Source organism: Pristiophorus japonicus, chromosome 18 (genome assembly GCF_044704955.1).
Source record: "Pristiophorus japonicus isolate sPriJap1 chromosome 18, sPriJap1.hap1, whole genome shotgun sequence".
NCBI lineage: Eukaryota > Metazoa > Chordata > Chondrichthyes > Pristiophoridae > Pristiophorus > Pristiophorus japonicus.
Genome location: NC_091994.1, coordinates 54,118,845 through 54,125,211, shown reverse-complemented (window position 1 = coordinate 54,125,211; position 6,367 = coordinate 54,118,845).

Below are 6,367 nucleotides of genomic sequence, written 5' to 3'. Positions count from 1 at the left end.
GAACTTGTGGGAGACACTCCCAACCTAGACTTTCAGGTATAAAAGGGGAAGCTCCATCCACCTTCATCACTTGAGGTCTTGGTAATAAAGGTAACTGGTCACGGAGTGACCCTCAAGTATGGGCCTCGTGTGCATTTATACTGTATAGTAAGGACATATTAAACATTCACTCCCTTCATCACTGACGAACCATGGCTGCAGTCTGTACCATCTACAAGATGCACTGCAGCAACTCGCCAAAACTTCTTCGGCAGCACCTCCCAAATCCGCGACCTCTACCACCTCGAAGGCAGCAGGCACATGGGAACACCACCACCTCCACGTTTCCCTCCAAGTCGCACACCATCCTGACTTGGAAATATATTGCTGTTTCTTCATCGTTGCTGGGTCAAAATCCTGGAATTCCCTCAACAGCACTGTGGGAGGACCTTCACTACATGGACTGCAGTGGTTCTAGAAGGTAGCTCACCACCAGCTTTTCAAGGGCAATTAGGGATGTGCAATAAATGCTGGCAAGGTCAGCAATGCCTACATCCCAGGAACTAACTTTTTTTTATATCTCTACATTCTGAGTTGCCTTGCAGTTTGCCTTCATTAGATTTTATTTAAAAATATTTTATGAACACAGGCCAGCTCTCTGCTGGCTCTACCATGCCCCTGGCAACTTTATCTTTCTCCGTTCTGCCTGCTTAATGGCAGTGCTTCCCGGTTCTGCTTCTGCCGCATTCTTTCTCTGACTTGCTGATGGTATGATTGTAAGGGAGGACATGTTTGGGTGAGACAGAATAGGCATGAGGGTGGTAAAAGAGCTCCATACTTTTCCCGCACACTGCTGTCTCTCTCCTCGGAATTGAGGATGACTTGCTTCCAAGCTTAAAAATGAGTTATGTGAGCTGCACTATGCGGGACTGGGTGAAGGAATGGGTGGGTGGGGTGCTTGGGATGCTGTGTGCTCCTTCCGATGTTTACGTTTGGTTTTGGCTTGCTCTTGGCGTACAGACTCGGTGTTCGGTGCCTTCCCGGATGTTTTTCCTCCACTTTCTGCGGTCTTGGGTCAGGGATTCCCAGGTGTCGGTGGGGATGTTACATTTTTTCAAGGAGACTTTAAGGGTGTCCTTGAATCGTTTCCTCTGCCCACCTGGGGCTCGCTTGCCGTGTTGGAGCTCCGATAGAGCGCTTGTTTTGGAGTCTCGTATCGGGCATGCGACGACGTGGCCTGCCCAGCGGAGCTGATCGAGTGTGGTCAGTGCTTCGATGCTGGGGATGTTGACCTGAGCGAGAACACTGACGTTGCGCCTATCCTGCCAATGGATTTGCAGGATCTTGCGGAGGCAGCATTAGTGGTACTTCTGCAATGCTTTGAGATGCCTGCTGTACATAGTCCATGTCTCTGAGGCATATAGGAGGATGGGAATCACTACTGCCCTGTAGACCATGAGCTTGGTGCTGGGTTTGAGGTCATGGTCTTCAAACACTCTCTTCCTCAGGCGACCAAAGGCTGCATTGGCACACTGTAGGCGGTGTTGGACTTCGTCATCGATGTCAAGCCCTTGTTGACAGTCGGCTCCTAAGGGATGGAAAATGGTCCATGTTGTCCAAGACCTCGTTGTGGATTTTGATAATCGGGCAGCAGTACTGCGTGGCGGGAGCAGGTTGGTAGAGCACCTTTGTCTTATGGCTGTTTAGTGTAAGGCCCATACTCTCGTACACTTCGATGAAGGTGTTGACGATGGCTTGGAGTTCAGTCTCTGAGTGTGCGCAGATACAGGAGTCGTCTGCGTACTGTAATTCAATGACAGAGGATAGCACGACCTTGGATCTGGCCTGGAGGTGGCGGAGGTTGAACAGTTGCCCGTTTTTTCTGTAGATTAGCTCCACTCCAGCAGGGAGCCTACTGAGGGTGAGATGGAGCATTGCAGCAAGGAAGATCGAGAAGAGCACTGTCGCAATGACACAGCCTTGCTTGACTCCAGTCTGAACGTGAATTGGATCTGGGGTGGATCTGTTGGTCAGGATCACGGCTTGCATGTCGTCGTGAAGCAGACGAAGGATGGTGACAAACTTTTGGAGGCATCCAAATTTGAGGAGGACACTCCATAATCCTTCATGGTTGACAGTGTCGGAGGCCTTTGTGAGGTCAAAGAAGGCCATGTACAGGGGGTTGGGGCTGTTCCCTGCATTTCTTTTGGATTTGCCGTGTGGTGAAGATCATGTCCGTTGTGCTCCTTAGTGGGCGGAATATGCATTGCGATTCTGGGAGGAGTTCTTCTGCCACTGGGAGAAGGCAATTGAGGTGGATTCTTGCGATGACTTTCCCTGTGGCAGACAGCAGGGAAACTCCTCTGCAATTACCGCAATCGGACTTGTCACCTTTCTTGAAGATGGTCACGATTACCGCATCTCTGAGGTCCCTTGGCATGCTCTCTTTCCAGACGAGAGAAATGAGATTGTGCATTCATGCCAAAAGTGTTTCTCAGCCATGTTTTAGTGCTGTGACCGGGATTCCATCTGCTCCTGAGGCCTTGTTTTTCAGTTGTCTGATGGCCTTTTCTACCTCATGCTGGGCTGTGCTGAAATGGTGGCGGGTAGCATGCTGCAGGATGGAGTCGAGGACACTCGCGTCAAAGACAAGAGTCTCAGTTGAGGATGTCTTCGAAGTTCTCCTTCCAGCGAGCGCTGACGGCCTCTCTGACCTTGATCAGTACCTCTCCGTTCTTGGCCAGCAGTTGGGTAGGGCCTTGGGTGCTTGGGCCGTAGGTGGTCTTGACTGCGGTGAAGAATCCACGCATGTCCTGGTTGTCGGCTAGTTGCTGGATCTCCTGTGCTTTCTCCATTCACCATCCATTCTTTAAGTCGCAAGTTTTTTGTTGGACCTCGGCCTTCAGACGTCTGTAGAGCTGCTTTCCTGCTCTCGAGTTGTGTTGTTGTTTCCAGTCCAAGAATGCCTTGCGCTTGCGGCTTATTAGCTCCTGGATCTCTTGGTCGTTCTCGTCGAACCAGTCTTGGTGTTTCCTGGTCGGGTGACCAAGCGTCCTTTCACAAATGCTAATTATGGAGGTCTTGAGGGCAGACCCAGTGCTGTGGACATTCTGCATCTCTGGGTCACTGGGAGTCGCCAGGTTGGCAGTGAGGCGCTGGCTGAATAGTGCTTTCTTAGTCGGGTCTTGGAGTGCTCCAGCGTTGATTTTCCTGCGACATTGTTTCTGTTGCCATCGCTGTTTTTTGGGCTACGTTAATGGTGATGACAGATCAGATTAGGCGGTGGTCCGTCCAGCAGTCGTCGGCTCCTGTCATGGCGCAGGTGATGCAGATAATGTGATCTGCATAGGAAAAGGGATATACAAAGTTACAGACAGCAGATAAGAGTGTGCAGGATGATGGAATACTAGGGGAAGGAGAATAGATAAGGTCAACCAGGGGTTCAGTAGAACAAATGAGGAGGCTGAGCGGCATTAGGGGAGTGAACATGATGTGGCATCTGCCAATCCATCCTCGCGAAACAAAGTACAAGGATTTGAATAGAATATTTGATAGGGTTGTTGGAGGAATAAGACATACAGAAGACAACAGTAAAGGAAAACCCAATGGTTCATTGGCTCCTTCAATGGGGTACAGGAAGCAATGGCAACAATGGCTGGTAGGAAAGTGCGAGGGATTTGCAAAGTTGAAGGTGTAAGGAATGTTATAGGAGGGATAGTCATGGATCCACACTAGATATTCTGTTAATTTCAGCGTCACTGGTCACTGGGAAAGTGTGAGGTTATACACTTTGGCAGGAAAAATAAAAAGGAAATTATTATTTAAATGGAGAGAGATTACAAAATGCTGCAGTACCTGGGCATCCTTGTGCGTGAAACACAAAAAGTTAGAATACAGGTATAGCAAGTAATCAGGAAGGCAAATGGATGTTGGTCTTTATTGCAAGGGGGATGGAATACTAAAGCAGGGAATCATGCTACAACTGTACAGGATATTGGTGAGACTACTGCACACAGTTTTGGTCTCCTTATTTAAGGAAGGATATACTTTCATTGGAGGCAGTTCAGAGATTGATTAGGTTGATTCCTGAGATGAAGAGATTGACTTATGAAGAAAGGTTGGGCCTATACTCATTGCAGTTTAGAAGAATGAGCGGTGATCTTATTGAAACATATAAGATACTGAGGGGGCTCGACAAGGTAGATGCAGAGAAGATGTTTCCACTCGTGGGGGAATCTAGACCTAGGGGGCATAGTTTAAGAATAAGGGGTCGCCCATTTAGAACTGAGATGAGGAGGAATTTCTTCTGAGGGTCGTAAATCTGTGGAATTCTCTACCCCAGAGAGCTGTGGAGACTGGGGCATTGAATATATTTAGGGCGGAGTTAGACAGATTTTTGAACGATAAGGGAGTGAAGGATTATGGGGAGCAGGCAGGGAAGTGTAGCTGAGTCCATGATCAGATCAGCCATGATATTAAATGGTGGAGCAGGCGCAAGGGGTCAAGTGGCCTCTTCCTGCTCTTACGTTCTGTAAGCAGATCTGGAGGGTACCTTTAGTGTTCAGTATCTAGTTAAAACAATAGTGTGACCAAGGGATCACAGCATTGAACCCTGTATCTGCTGGATACTGTGATGATGCACATCCCACCATGTGCATTTTCTTGTGTTTATGGAAGGGGAGTGAAAAGCACTCTAGTGAGACAAAAATGATTTTAATCCAACAAACTGGTTTATATTACCTGAACTTCATGAATAGGTAGAATACTTTTTCACAGCAAGATTCAACTATTTCCTACCACACCTCATACCATAATAATATAAAATATGCAACTCTGCCACCAAGAGTCAAAACCCACTTTCAAGCTCGCTGTTCCTAAGCTAGCTCATTATGTCCTGTTAGCGTTAGTGTTTTCTTAGAAGAATCACTCAACACTCAGAGTCGGTTCCAATGCTGATGCAGCTTTTATAACGCTCAGCGGGGAGGAAAAACTCAGGACCGTATCCAGGTTTCTCTCCACAGAACAAAGAGTTACATGTACCTTTATATGTTTCACAACAGTTACAAAACAGTTTACTATAGTTACACAGCCCATCACGGCTGGACACAAGCCAATCACAACGATTATAGATTACATATAGGTTCTTTTAACCCAATAGAATTCCCCTAGTATCCAGGGAACCATATGTTCGGTTATTGTCAGCTTGGGCTGATCGATGACTTTATAGGTTCTCTCCCTAGTTCTTTCATCTGGGAGAAATAATTGGTATATAGCCTTGTTTACAGCAAATGGTTTCCCTCTTATCTTTCTTCCTGGGGAAATAATTGGTTTATGGCCTTGTTCACAGGAGATGGTTTCCTTCTTATCTCTGTCTTCCCAGGCATTCCTACAGTGGGCCTCACAGGGTTATTGCTCGGTCAGTGAACGTTCAACAGTTCACAGCTTGACTACCTGATTTCCCATAATGCCTGGGCAGCCATTTTATGTGTGTGTCCATTTAAGCTTATGTGAGTTTTAAATATCCAGCAGGTGCCTAATGCCTAAGTCTATATATATATTTCTACTCTCTACAACAATTCCCCCTTTCGGTAAAGGGACTAGTCCTAGTCCCCTTTTAACCGACCGTACTGCCTTTATCTGATATTTGTGCACTGCCCGGTATTCCTTGCCTCAACGTGCTGGCCAGTCACGCGGTTTCAGGAGTCCCGGTTGCTTAGATCAAATTAACAAAGGCTAGCTCCTCCCGTCCCCTTGTCAAACAGGCTTGTTTAATATCCAGGGAACGGTGATTGGTCCGTTTCCGCCGTTTGTGGCGCCTGCATACCTGGCAGGCCATCACGCCCCATGTTATTGCTAAGATTAATTGTATCCCGACCAGTGTGTGTGAAATAATTCGGATCCATGGGTGGATGTTCACATTTATTCCCCAGTCCCAGACTTTTCTCCACCAACTCTGACTTTGTAAGTCTACCTCGGTATCTTCTTCCAGTTCTTTGATTTTAGTTTGTAGCTGGTGATAGAGTTTTACGGATTGCCCCACTCTGAGCCTTAACTCCCGTAATACCTCGGTTAGATGTGGGATAGGGACCTGCTCTGGCTCGTCATAATCCTGCAAATGATCATGGAGCTGATCAGTTACTTCAATAACTTCGGACTTCCGGCGCCTAACCTGGGTGATATGTGCTTACCCGATCGCGACAGGTCGTAGTGGTGTAAAGCAAAAGTTTGGCTGCGGTATAGGGCACTGTAGGTCATTATACTGGTATGAACGCTCTGTGGTAGAGACGCAGTATCTTCCCCTCCCTCCGTAGCCTGCCCTCGCGAAGTGCATGTGTGCGGGCACTATTTCTAGTACACACCCGTTGGTTCGGTTAAACCCGCACTCGTC